Raw genomic sequence first — 12,341 nt, forward strand, 5'->3', positions numbered from 1 at the left:
GAAAAGCTTTTGGCTAAGATGTAGGCGACTAGAGAGGCAGAATACGCAGCTCCGGAGCTGGCCGAAAGCAAGTGCCGCTTGCCGGCGTCTCTCGGCAGAAGCGGCGCTTCGGAGCGCACCGCTGCCGCTCCAGTGATCTGTGCGCGAAGTAGCCGCTTCTTGTCCTCCGGCAGCCGGAGATCGCGGTAGCTTGCAAGAGGCGAAGAACGAAGCCGCGAAGAAGCCGGCTTGTGTGCGAAGCTCGCAGACTGCTGCAGGACGGTGGCTGCTGCTCTCCTGCCTCTTGAATTCACTCTTGGCATGCCAATGGAAGGTGTTCCAGGACAACTTTCCTGGGTTTTGACATAGTCGTCATGCATCCCACCTTGGAAATTCTTGTTGCTCCCCAGAGGCTCCGAGATGCAGAGAACACGGTGGCAGCTGCTGAAAAGAAGGGCAATTGTGAGTTGGTCAAGAAGCAAGAACCTAGGCAGCTGACTGTGCTTGGCAAGGAGCAGCTGCTGGATTCTTGCAATTGCCTTCAGTGCGCACAGAAGCCCGCTGCTCTGCTGCTTGGTTTTTCGCCTTCAGTCAATTACACACTGCTGAAGCTGAGGCAGGCTGTTCAGCTTTGCTGCTTTTCAGCATCTCAGCTGCCCTTCTGCTCTGTGACAGCTCTCGAGGCTTCTTGCCTTCGCCAGGCTGCAACGTGCCCGCTACTACCCAGAGCTGGGCAGGAGTGGGCAGAGAGCACGGCCATCTGCCAGCAGGTTGCAGCAGCTTGCCCAGGAAAGTGCAGTGTCCTTGGAATGTGCAGCAAATCTTATTTCCTGGCAAGGTCGGGCTAAGTGAGCAGTGCTGGTACACTTTCTCCTTGAGAACTGGAGCGGAAAAGCTTTTCGCTACGATGTAGGCGACTAGAGAGGCAGAATACGCAGCTCCGGAGCTGGCCGAAAGCAAGTGCCGCTTGCCGGCGTCTCTCGGCAGAAGCGGCTCTTCGGAGCGCACCGCTGCCGCTCCAGTGATCTGTGCGCGAAGTAGCCGCTTCTTGTCCTCCGGCAGCCGGAGATCGCGGTAGCTTGCAAGAGGCGAAGAACGAAGCCGCGAAGAAGCCGGCTTGTGTGCGAAGCTCGCAGACTGCTGCAGGACGGTGGCTGCTGCTCTCCTGCCTCTTGAATTCACTCTTGGCATGCCAATGGAAGGTGTTCCAGGACAACTTTCCTGGGTTTTGACATAGTCGTCATGCATCCCACCTTGGAAATTCTTGTTGCTCCCCAGAGGCTCCGAGATGCAGAGAACACGGTGGCAGCTGCTGAAAAGAAGGGCAATTGTGAGTTGGTCAAGAAGCAAGAACCTAGGCAGCTGACTGTGCTTGGCAAGGAGCAGCTGCTGGATTCTTGCAATTGCCTAGAGTGCGCACAGAAGCCCGCTGCTCTGCTGCTTGGTTTTTCGCCTTCAGTCAATTACACACTGCTGAAGCTGAGGCAGGCTGTTCAGCTTTGCTGCTTTTCAGCATCTCAGCTGCCCTTCTGCTCTGTGACAGCTCTCGAGGCTTCTTGCCTTCGCCAGGCTGCAACGTGCCCGCTACTACCCAGAGCTGGGCAGGAGTGGGCAGAGAGCACGGCCATCTGCCAGCAGGTTGCAGCAGCTTGCCCAGGAAAGTGCAGTGTCCTTGGAATGTGCAGCAAATCTTATTTCCTGGCAAGGTCGGGCTAAGTGAGCAGTGCTGGTACACTTTCTCCTTGAGACCTGGAGCGGAAAAGCTTTTGGCTAAGATGTAGGCGACTAGAGAGGCAGAATACGCAGCTCCGGAGCTGGCCGAAAGCAAGTGCCGCTTGCCGGCGTCTCTCGGCAGAAGCGGCGCTTCGGAGCGCACCGCTGCCGCTCCAGTGATCTGTGCGCGAAGTAGCCGCTTCTTGTCCTCCGGCAGCCGGAGATCGCGGTAGCTTGCAAGAGGCGAAGAACGAAGCCGCGAAGAAGCCGGCTTGTGTGCGAAGCTCGCAGACTGCTGCAGGACGGTGGCTGCTGCTCTCCTGCCTCTTGAATTCACTCTTGGCATGCCAATGGAAGGTGTTCCAGGACAACTTTCCTGGGTTTTGACATAGTCGTCATGCATCCCACCTTGGAAATTCTTGTTGCTCCCCAGAGGCTCCGAGATGCAGAGAACACGGTGGCAGCTGCTGAAAAGAAGGGCAATTGTGAGTTGGTCAAGAAGCAAGAACCTAGGCAGCTGACTGTGCTTGGCAAGGAGCAGCTGCTGGATTCTTGCAATTGCCTAGAGTGCGCACAGAAGCCCGCTGCTCTGCTGCTTGGTTTTTCGCCTTCAGTCAATTACACACTGCTGAAGCTGAGGCAGGCTGTTCAGCTTTGCTGCTTTTCAGCATCTCAGCTGCCCTTCTGCTCTGTGACAGCTCTCGAGGCTTCTTGCCTTCGCCAGGCTGCAACGTGCCCGCTACTACCCAGAGCTGGGCAGGAGTGGGCAGAGAGCACGGCCATCTGCCAGCAGGTTGCAGCAGCTTGCCCAGGAAAGTGCAGTGTCCTTGGAATGTGCAGCAAATCTTATTTCCTGGCAAGGTCGGGCTAAGTGAGCAGTGCTGGTACACTTTCTCCTTGAGACCTGGAGCGGAAAAGCTTTTGGCTAAGATGTAGGCGACTAGAGAGGCAGAATACGCAGCTCCGGAGCTGGCCGAAAGCAAGTGCCGCTTGCCGGCGTCTCTCGGCAGAAGCGGCGCTTCGGAGCGCACCGCTGCCGCTCCAGTGATCTGTGCGCGAAGTAGCCGCTTCTTGTCCTCCGGCAGCCGGAGATCGCGGTAGCTTGCAAGAGGCGAAGAACGAAGCCGCGAAGAAGCCGGCTTGTGTGCGAAGCTCGCAGACTGCTGCAGGACGGTGGCTGCTGCTCTCCTGCCTCTTGAATTCACTCTTGGCATGCCAATGGAAGGTGTTCCAGGACAACTTTCCTGGGTTTTGACATAGTCGTCATGCATCCCACCTTGGAAATTCTTGTTGCTCCCCAGAGGCTCCGAGATGCAGAGAACACGGTGGCAGCTGCTGAAAAGAAGGGCAATTGTGAGTTGGTCAAGAAGCAAGAACCTAGGCAGCTGACTGTGCTTGGCAAGGAGCAGCTGCTGGATTCTTGCAATTGCCTTCAGTGCGCACAGAAGCCCGCTGCTCTGCTGCTTGGTTTTTCGCCTTCAGTCAATTACACACTGCTGAAGCTGAGGCAGGCTGTTCAGCTTTGCTGCTTTTCAGCATCTCAGCTGCCCTTCTGCTCTGTGACAGCTCTCGAGGCTTCTTGCCTTCGCCAGGCTGCAACGTGCCCGCTACTACCCAGAGCTGGGCAGGAGTGGGCAGAGAGCACGGCCATCTGCCAGCAGGTTGCAGCAGCTTGCCCAGGAAAGTGCAGTGTCCTTGGAATGTGCAGCAAATCTTATTTCCTGGCAAGGTCGGGCTAAGTGAGCAGTGCTGGTACACTTTCTCCTTGAGAACTGGAGCGGAAAAGCTTTTCGCTACGATGTAGGCGACTAGAGAGGCAGAATACGCAGCTCCGGAGCTGGCCGAAAGCAAGTGCCGCTTGCCGGCGTCTCTCGGCAGAAGCGGCGCTTCGGAGCGCACCGCTGCCGCTCCAGTGATCTGTGCGCGAAGTAGCCGCTTCTTGTCCTCCGGCAGCCGGAGATCGCGGTAGCTTGCAAGAGGCGAAGAACGAAGCCGCGAAGAAGCCGGCTTGTGTGCGAAGCTCGCAGACTGCTGCAGGACGGTGGCTGCTGCTCTCCTGCCTCTTGAATTCACTCTTGGCATGCCAATGGAAGGTGTTCCAGGACAACTTTCCTGGGTTTTGACATAGTCGTCATGCATCCCACCTTGGAAATTCTTGTTGCTCCCCAGAGGCTCCGAGATGCAGAGAACACGGTGGCAGCTGCTGAAAAGAAGGGCAATTGTGAGTTGGTCAAGAAGCAAGAACCTAGGCAGCTGACTGTGCTTGGCAAGGAGCAGCTGCTGGATTCTTGCAATTGCCTTCAGTGCGCACAGAAGCCCGCTGCTCTGCTGCTTGGTTTTTCGCCTTCAGTCAATTACACACTGCTGAAGCTGAGGCAGGCTGTTCAGCTTTGCTGCTTTTCAGCATCTCAGCTGCCCTTCTGCTCTGTGACAGCTCTCGAGGCTTCTTGCCTTCGCCAGGCTGCAACGTGCCCGCTACTACCCAGAGCTGGGCAGGAGTGGGCAGAGAGCACGGCCATCTGCCAGCAGGTTGCAGCAGCTTGCCCAGGAAAGTGCAGTGTCCTTGGAATGTGCAGCAAATCTTATTTCCTGGCAAGGTCGGGCTAAGTGAGCAGTGCTGGTACACTTTCTCCTTGAGACCTGGAGCGGAAAAGCTTTTGGCTAAGATGTAGGCGACTAGAGAGGCAGAATACGCAGCTCCGGAGCTGGCCGAAAGCAAGTGCCGCTTGCCGGCGTCTCTCGGCAGAAGCGGCGCTTCGGAGCGCACCGCTGCCGCTCCAGTGATCTGTGCGCGAAGTAGCCGCTTCTTGGCCTCCGGCAGCCGGAGATCGCGGTAGCTTGCAAGAGGCGAAGAACGAAGCCGCGAAGAAGCCGGCTTGTGTGCGAAGCTCGCAGACTGCTGCAGGACGGTGGCTGCTGCTCTCCTGCCTCTTGAATTCACTCTTGGCATGCCAATGGAAGGTGTTCCAGGACAACTTTCCTGGGTTTTGACATAGTCGTCATGCATCCCACCTTGGAAATTCTTGTTGCTCCCCAGAGGCTCCGAGATGCAGAGAACACGGTGGCAGCTGCTGAAAAGAAGGGCAATTGTGAGTTGGTCAAGAAGCAAGAACCTAGGCAGCTGACTGTGCTTGGCAAGGAGCAGCTGCTGGATTCTTGCAATTGCCTAGAGTGCGCACAGAAGCCCGCTGCTCTGCTGCTTGGTTTTTCGCCTTCAGTCAATTACACACTGCTGAAGCTGAGGCAGGCTGTTCAGCTTTGCTGCTTTTCAGCATCTCAGCTGCCCTTCTGCTCTGTGACAGCTCTCGAGGCTTCTTGCCTTCGCCAGGCTGCAACGTGCCCGCTACTACCCAGAGCTGGGCAGGAGTGGGCAGAGAGCACGGCCATCTGCCAGCAGGTTGCAGCAGCTTGCCCAGGAAAGTGCAGTGTCCTTGGAATGTGCAGCAAATCTTATTTCCTGGCAAGGTCGGGCTAAGTGAGCAGTGCTGGTACACTTTCTCCTTGAGACCTGGAGCGGAAAAGCTTTTGGCTAAGATGTAGGCGACTAGAGAGGCAGAATACGCAGCTCCGGAGCTGGCCGAAAGCAAGTGCCGCTTGCCGGCGTCTCTCGGCAGAAGCGGCGCTTCGGAGCGCACCGCTGCCGCTCCAGTGATCTGTGCGCGAAGTAGCCGCTTCTTGGCCTCCGGCAGCCGGAGATCGCGGTAGCTTGCAAGAGGCGAAGAACGAAGCCGCGAAGAAGCCGGCTTGTGTGCGAAGCTCGCAGACTGCTGCAGGACGGTGGCTGCTGCTCTCCTGCCTCTTGAATTCACTCTTGGCATGCCAATGGAAGGTGTTCCAGGACAACTTTCCTGGGTTTTGACATAGTCGTCATGCATCCCACCTTGGAAATTCTTGTTGCTCCCCAGAGGCTCCGAGATGCAGAGAACACGGTGGCAGCTGCTGAAAAGAAGGGCAATTGTGAGTTGGTCAAGAAGCAAGAACCTAGGCAGCTGACTGTGCTTGGCAAGGAGCAGCTGCTGGATTCTTGCAATTGCCTTCAGTGCGCACAGAAGCCCGCTGCTCTGCTGCTTGGTTTTTCGCCTTCAGTCAATTACACACTGCTGAAGCTGAGGCAGGCTGTTCAGCTTTGCTGCTTTTCAGCATCTCAGCTGCCCTTCTGCTCTGTGACAGCTCTCGAGGCTTCTTGCCTTCGCCAGGCTGCAACGTGCCCGCTACTACCCAGAGCTGGGCAGGAGTGGGCAGAGAGCACGGCCATCTGCCAGCAGGTTGCAGCAGCTTGCCCAGGAAAGTGCAGTGTCCTTGGAATGTGCAGCAAATCTTATTTCCTGGCAAGGTCGGGCTAAGTGAGCAGTGCTGGTACACTTTCTCCTTGAGAACTGGAGCGGAAAAGCTTTTGGCTAAGATGTAGGCGACTAGAGAGGCAGAATACGCAGCTCCGGAGCTGGCCGAAAGCAAGTGCCGCTTGCCGGCGTCTCTCGGCAGAAGCGGCGCTTCGGAGCGCACCGCTGCCGCTCCAGTGATCTGTGCGCGAAGTAGCCGCTTCTTGGCCTCCGGCAGCCGGAGATCGCGGTAGCTTGCAAGAGGCGAAGAACGAAGCCGCGAAGAAGCCGGCTTGTGTGCGAAGCTCGCAGACTGCTGCAGGACGGTGGCTGCTGCTCTCCTGCCTCTTGAATTCACTCTTGGCATGCCAATGGAAGGTGTTCCAGGACAACTTTCCTGGGTTTTGACATAGTCGTCATGCATCCCACCTTGGAAATTCTTGTTGCTCCCCAGAGGCTCCGAGATGCAGAGAACACGGTGGCAGCTGCTGAAAAGAAGGGCAATTGTGAGTTGGTCAAGAAGCAAGAACCTAGGCAGCTGACTGTGCTTGGCAAGGAGCAGCTGCTGGATTCTTGCAATTGCCTAGAGTGCGCACAGAAGCCCGCTGCTCTGCTGCTTGGTTTTTCGCCTTCAGTCAATTACACACTGCTGAAGCTGAGGCAGGCTGTTCAGCTTTGCTGCTTTTCAGCATCTCAGCTGCCCTTCTGCTCTGTGACAGCTCTCGAGGCTTCTTGCCTTCGCCAGGCTGCAACGTGCCCGCTACTACCCAGAGCTGGGCAGGAGTGGGCAGAGAGCACGGCCATCTGCCAGCAGGTTGCAGCAGCTTGCCCAGGAAAGTGCAGTGTCCTTGGAATGTGCAGCAAATCTTATTTCCTGGCAAGGTCGGGCTAAGTGAGCAGTGCTGGTACACTTTCTCCTTGAGACCTGGAGCGGAAAAGCTTTTGGCTAAGATGTAGGCGACTAGAGAGGCAGAATACGCAGCTCCGGAGCTGGCCGAAAGCAAGTGCCGCTTGCCGGCGTCTCTCGGCAGAAGCGGCGCTTCGGAGCGCACCGCTGCCGCTCCAGTGATCTGTGCGCGAAGTAGCCGCTTCTTGGCCTCCGGCAGCCGGAGATCGCGGTAGCTTGCAAGAGGCGAAGAACGAAGCCGCGAAGAAGCCGGCTTGTGTGCGAAGCTCGCAGACTGCTGCAGGACGGTGGCTGCTGCTCTCCTGCCTCTTGAATTCACTCTTGGCATGCCAATGGAAGGTGTTCCAGGACAACTTTCCTGGGTTTTGACATAGTCGTCATGCATCCCACCTTGGAAATTCTTGTTGCTCCCCAGAGGCTCCGAGATGCAGAGAACACGGTGGCAGCTGCTGAAAAGAAGGGCAATTGTGAGTTGGTCAAGAAGCAAGAACCTAGGCAGCTGACTGTGCTTGGCAAGGAGCAGCTGCTGGATTCTTGCAATTGCCTTCAGTGCGCACAGAAGCCCGCTGCTCTGCTGCTTGTTTTTTCGCCTTCAGTCAATTACACACTGCTGAAGCTGAGGCAGGCTGTTCAGCTTTGCTGCTTTTCAGCATCTCAGCTGCCCTTCTGCTCTGTGACAGCTCTCGAGGCTTCTTGCCTTCGCCAGGCTGCAACGTGCCCGCTACTACCCAGAGCTGGGCAGGAGTGGGCAGAGAGCACGGCCATCTGCCAGCAGGTTGCAGCTTGCCCAGGAAAGTGCAGTGTCCTTGGAATGTGCAGCAAATCTTATTTCCTGGCAAGGTCGGGCTAAGTGAGCAGTGCTGGTACACTTTCACCTTGAGAACTGGAGCGGAAAAACTTTTGCTAAGATGTAGGCGACTAGAGAGGCAGAATACGCAGCTCCCGAGCTGGCCGAAAGCAAGTGCCGCTTGCCGGCGTCTCTCGGCAGAAGCGGCGCTTCGGAGCGCACCGCTGCCGCTCCAGTGATCTGTGCGCGAAGTAGCCGCTTCTTGTCCTCCGGCAGCCGGAGATCGCGGTAGCTTGCAAGAGGCGAAGAACGAAGCCGCCAAGAAGCCGGCTTGTGTGCGAAGTTCGCAGACTGCTGCAGGACGGTGGCTGCTGCTCTCCTGCCTCTTGAATTCACTCTTGGCATGCCAATGGAAGGTGTTCCAGGACAACTTTCCTGGGTTTTGACATAGTCGTCATGCATCCCACCTTGGAAATTCTTGTTGCTCCCCAGAGGCTCCGAGATGCAGAGAACACGGTGGCAGCTGCTGAAAAGAAGGGCAATTGTGAGTTGGTCAAGAAGCAAGAACCTAGGCAGCTGACTGTGCTTGGCAAGGAGCAGCTGCTGGATTCTTGCAATTGCCTAGAGTGCGCACAGAAGCCCGCTGCTCTGCTGCTTGGTTTTTTCGCCTTCAGTCAATTACACACTGCTGAAGCTGAGGCAGGCTGTTCAGCTTTGCTGCTTTTCAGCATCTCAGCTGCCCTTCTGCTCTGTGACAGCTCTCGAGGCTTCTTGCCTTCGCCAGGCTGCAACGTGCCCGCTACTACCCAGAGCTGGGCAGGAGTGGGCAGAGAGCACGGCATCTGCCAGCAGGTTGCAGCAGCTTGCCCAGGAAAGTGCAGTGTCCTTGGAATGTGCAGCAAATCTTATTTCCTGGCAAGGTCGGGCTAAGTGAGCAGTGCTGGTACACTTTCTCCTTGAGACCTGGAGCGGAAAAGCTTTTGGCTAAGATGTAGGCGACTAGAGAGGCAGAATACGCAGCTCCGGAGCTGGCCGAAAGCAAGTGCCGCTTGCCGGCGTCTCTCGGCAGAAGCGGCGCTTCGGAGCGCACCGCTGCCGCTCCAGTGATCTGTGCGCGAAGTAGCCGCTTCTTGGCCTCCGGCAGCCGGAGATCGCGGTAGCTTGCAAGAGGCGAAGAACGAAGCCGCGAAGAAGCCGGCTTGTGTGCGAAGCTCGCAGACTGCTGCAGGACGGTGGCTGCTGCTCTCCTGCCTCTTGAATTCACTCTTGGCATGCCAATGGAAGGTGTTCCAGGACAACTTTCCTGGGTTTTGACATAGTCGTCATGCATCCCACCTTGGAAATTCTTGTTGCTCCCAGAGGCTCCGAGATGCAGAGAACACGGTGCAGCTGCTGAAAAGAAGGGCAATTGTGAGTTGGTCAAGAAGCAAGAACCTAGGCAGCTGACTGTGCTTGGCAAGGAGCAGCTGCTGGATTCTTGCAATTGCCTAGAGTGCGCACAGAAGCCCGCTGCTCTGCTGCTTGGTTTTTTCGCCTTCAGTCAATTACACACTGCTGAAGCTGAGGCAGGCTGTTCAGCTTTGCTGCTTTTCAGCATCTCAGCTGCCCTTCTGCTCTGTGACAGCTCTCGAGGCTTCTTGCCTTCGCCAGGCTGCAACGTGCCCGCTACTACCCAGAGCTGGGCAGGAGTGGGCAGAGAGCACGGCCATCTGCCAGCAGGTTGCAGCAGCTTGCCCAGGAAAGTGCAGTGTCCTTGGAATGTGCAGCAAATCTTATTTCCTGGCAAGGTCGGGCTAAGTGAGCAGTGCTGGTACACTTTCTCCTTGAGACCTGGAGCGGAAAAGCTTTTGGCTAAGATGTAGGCGACTAGAGAGGCAGAATACGCAGCTCGGAGCTGGCCGAAAGCAAGTGCCGCTTGCCGGCGTCTCTCGGCAGAAGCGGCTCTTCCGAGCGCACCGCTGCCGCTCCAGTGATCTGTGCGCGAAGTAGCCGCTTCTTGGCCTCCGGCAGCCGGAGATCGGGTAGCTTGCAAGAGGCGAAGAACGAAGCCGCGAAGAAGCCGGCTTGTGTGCGAAGCTCGCAGACTGCTGCAGGACGGTGGCTGCTGCTCTCCTGCCTCTTGAATTTACTCTTGGCATGCCAATGGAAGGTGTTCAGGACAACTTTCCTGGGTTTTGACATAGTCGTCATGCATCCCACCTTGGAAATTCTTGTTGCTCCCCAGAGGCTCCGAGATGCAGAGAACACGGTGGCAGCTGCTGAAAAGAAGGGCAATTGTGAGTTGGTCAAGAAGCAAGAACCTAGGCAGCTGACTGTGCTTGGCAAGGAGCAGCTGCTGGATTCTTGCAATTGCCTAGAGTGCGCACAGAACGCCGCTGCTCTGCTGCTTGGTTTTTCGCCTTCAGTCAATTACACACTGCTGAAGCTGAGGCAGGCTGTTCAGCTTTGCTGCTTTTCAGCATCTCAGCTGCCCTTCTGCTCTGTGACAGCTCTCGAGGCTTCTTGCCTTCGCCAGGCTGCAACGTGCCCGCTAATACCCAGAGCTGGGCAGGAGTGGGCAGAGAGCACGGCCATCTGCCAGCAGGTTGCAGCAGCTTGCCAGGAAAGTGCAGTGTCCTTGGAATGTGCAGCAAATCTTATTTCCTGGCAAGGTCGGCTAAGTGAGCAGTGCTGGTACACTTTCTCCTTGAGAACTGGAGCGGAAAAGCTTTTGGCTAAGATGTAGGCGACTAGAGAGGCAGAATACGCAGCTCCGGAGCTGGCCGAAAGCAAGTGCCGCTTGCCGGCGTCTCTCGGCAGAAGCGGCGCTTCGGAGCGCACCGCTGCCGCTCCAGTGATCTGTGCGCGAAGTAGCCGCTTCTTGGCCTCCGGCAGCCGGAGATCGCGGTAGCTTGCAAGAGGCGAAGAACGAAGCCGCGAAGAAGCCGGCTTGTGTGCGAAGCTCGCAGACTGCTGCAGGACGGTGGCTGCTGCTATCCTGCCTCTTGAATTCACTCTTGGCATGCCAATGGAAGGTGTTCCAGGACAACTTCCTGGGTTTTGACATAGTCGTCATGCATCCACCTTGGAAATTCTTGTTGCTCCCCAGAGGCTCCGAGATGCAGAGAACACGGTGGCAGCTGCTGAAAAGAAGGGCAATTGTGAGTTGGTCAAGAAGCAAGAACCTAGGCAGCTGACTGTGCTTGGCAAGGAGCAGCTGCTGGATTCTTGCAATTGCCTTCAGTGCGCACAGAAGCCCGCTGCTCTGCTGCTTGGTTTTTCGCCTTCAGTCAATTACACACTGCTGAAGCTGAGGCAGGCTGTTCAGCTTGCTGCTTTTCAGCATCTCAGCTGCCCTTCTGCTCTGTGACAGCTCTCGAGGCTTCTTGCCTTCGCCAGGCTGCAACGTGCCCGCTACTACCCAGAGCTGGGCAGGAGTGGGCAGAGAGCACGGCCATCTGCCAGCAGGTTGCAGCAGCTTGCCCAGGAAAGTGCAGTGTCCTTGAATGTGCAGCAAATCTTATTTCCTAGCAAGGTCAGGCTAAGTGAGCAGTGCTGGTACACTTTCTCCTTGAGACCTGGAGCGGAAAAGCTTTTCGCTAAGATGTAGGCGACTAGAGAGGCAGAATACGCAGCTCCGGAGCTGGCCGAAAGCAAGTGCCGCTTGCCGGCGTCTCTCGGCAGAAGCGGCGCTTCGGAGCGCACCGCTGCCGCTCCAGTGATCTGTGCGCGAAGTAGCCGCTCTTGTCCTCCGGCAGCCGGAGATCGCGGTAGCTTGCAAGAGGCGAAGAAACGAAGCCGCGAAGAAGCCGGCTTGTGTGCGAAGCTCGCAGACTGCTGCAGGACGGTGGCTGCTGCTCTCCTGCCTCTTGAATTCACTCTTGGCATGCCAATGGAGGTGTTCCAGGACAACTTCCTGGGTTTTGACATAGTCGTCATGCATCCCACCTTGGAAATTCTTGTTGCTCCCCAGAGGCTCCGAGATGCAGAGAACACGGTGGCAGCTGCTGAAAAGAAGGGCAATTGTGAGTTGGTCAAGAAGCAAGAACCTAGGCAGCTGACTGTGCTTGGCAAGGAGCAGCTGCTGGATTCTTGCAATTGCCTAGAGTGCGCACAGAAGGCCGCTGCTCTGCTGCTTGGTTTTTCGCCTTCAGTCAATTACACACTGCTGAAGCTGAGGCAGGCTGTTCAGCTTTGCTGCTTTTCAGCATCTCAGTGCCCTTCTGCTCTGTGACAGCTCTCGAGGCTTCTTGCCTTCGCCAGGCTGCAACGTGCCCGCTACTACCAGAGCTGGGCAGGAGTGGGCAGAGAGCACGGCCATCTGCCAGCAGGTTGCAGCAGCTTGCCAGGAAAGTGCAGTGTCCTTGGAATGTGCAGCAAATCTTATTCCTGGCAAGGTCGGGCTAAGTGAGCAGTGCTGGTACACTTTCTCCTTGAGAACTGGAGCGGAAAAGCTTTTCGCTACGATGTAGGCGACTAGAGAGGCAGAATACGCAGCTTCGGAGCTGGCCGAAAGCAAGTGCCGCTTGCCGGCGTCTTCGGCAGAAGCGGCGCTTCGGAGCGCACCGCTGCCGCTCCAGTGATCTGTGCGCGAAGTAGCCGCTTCTTGTCCTCCGGCAGCCGGAGATCGCGGTAGCTTGCAAGAGGCGAAGAACGA

Source organism: Vidua chalybeata, unplaced genomic scaffold (genome assembly GCF_026979565.1).
Source record: "Vidua chalybeata isolate OUT-0048 unplaced genomic scaffold, bVidCha1 merged haplotype scaffold_126_ctg1, whole genome shotgun sequence".
Taxonomy (NCBI): domain Eukaryota; kingdom Metazoa; phylum Chordata; class Aves; order Passeriformes; family Viduidae; genus Vidua; species Vidua chalybeata.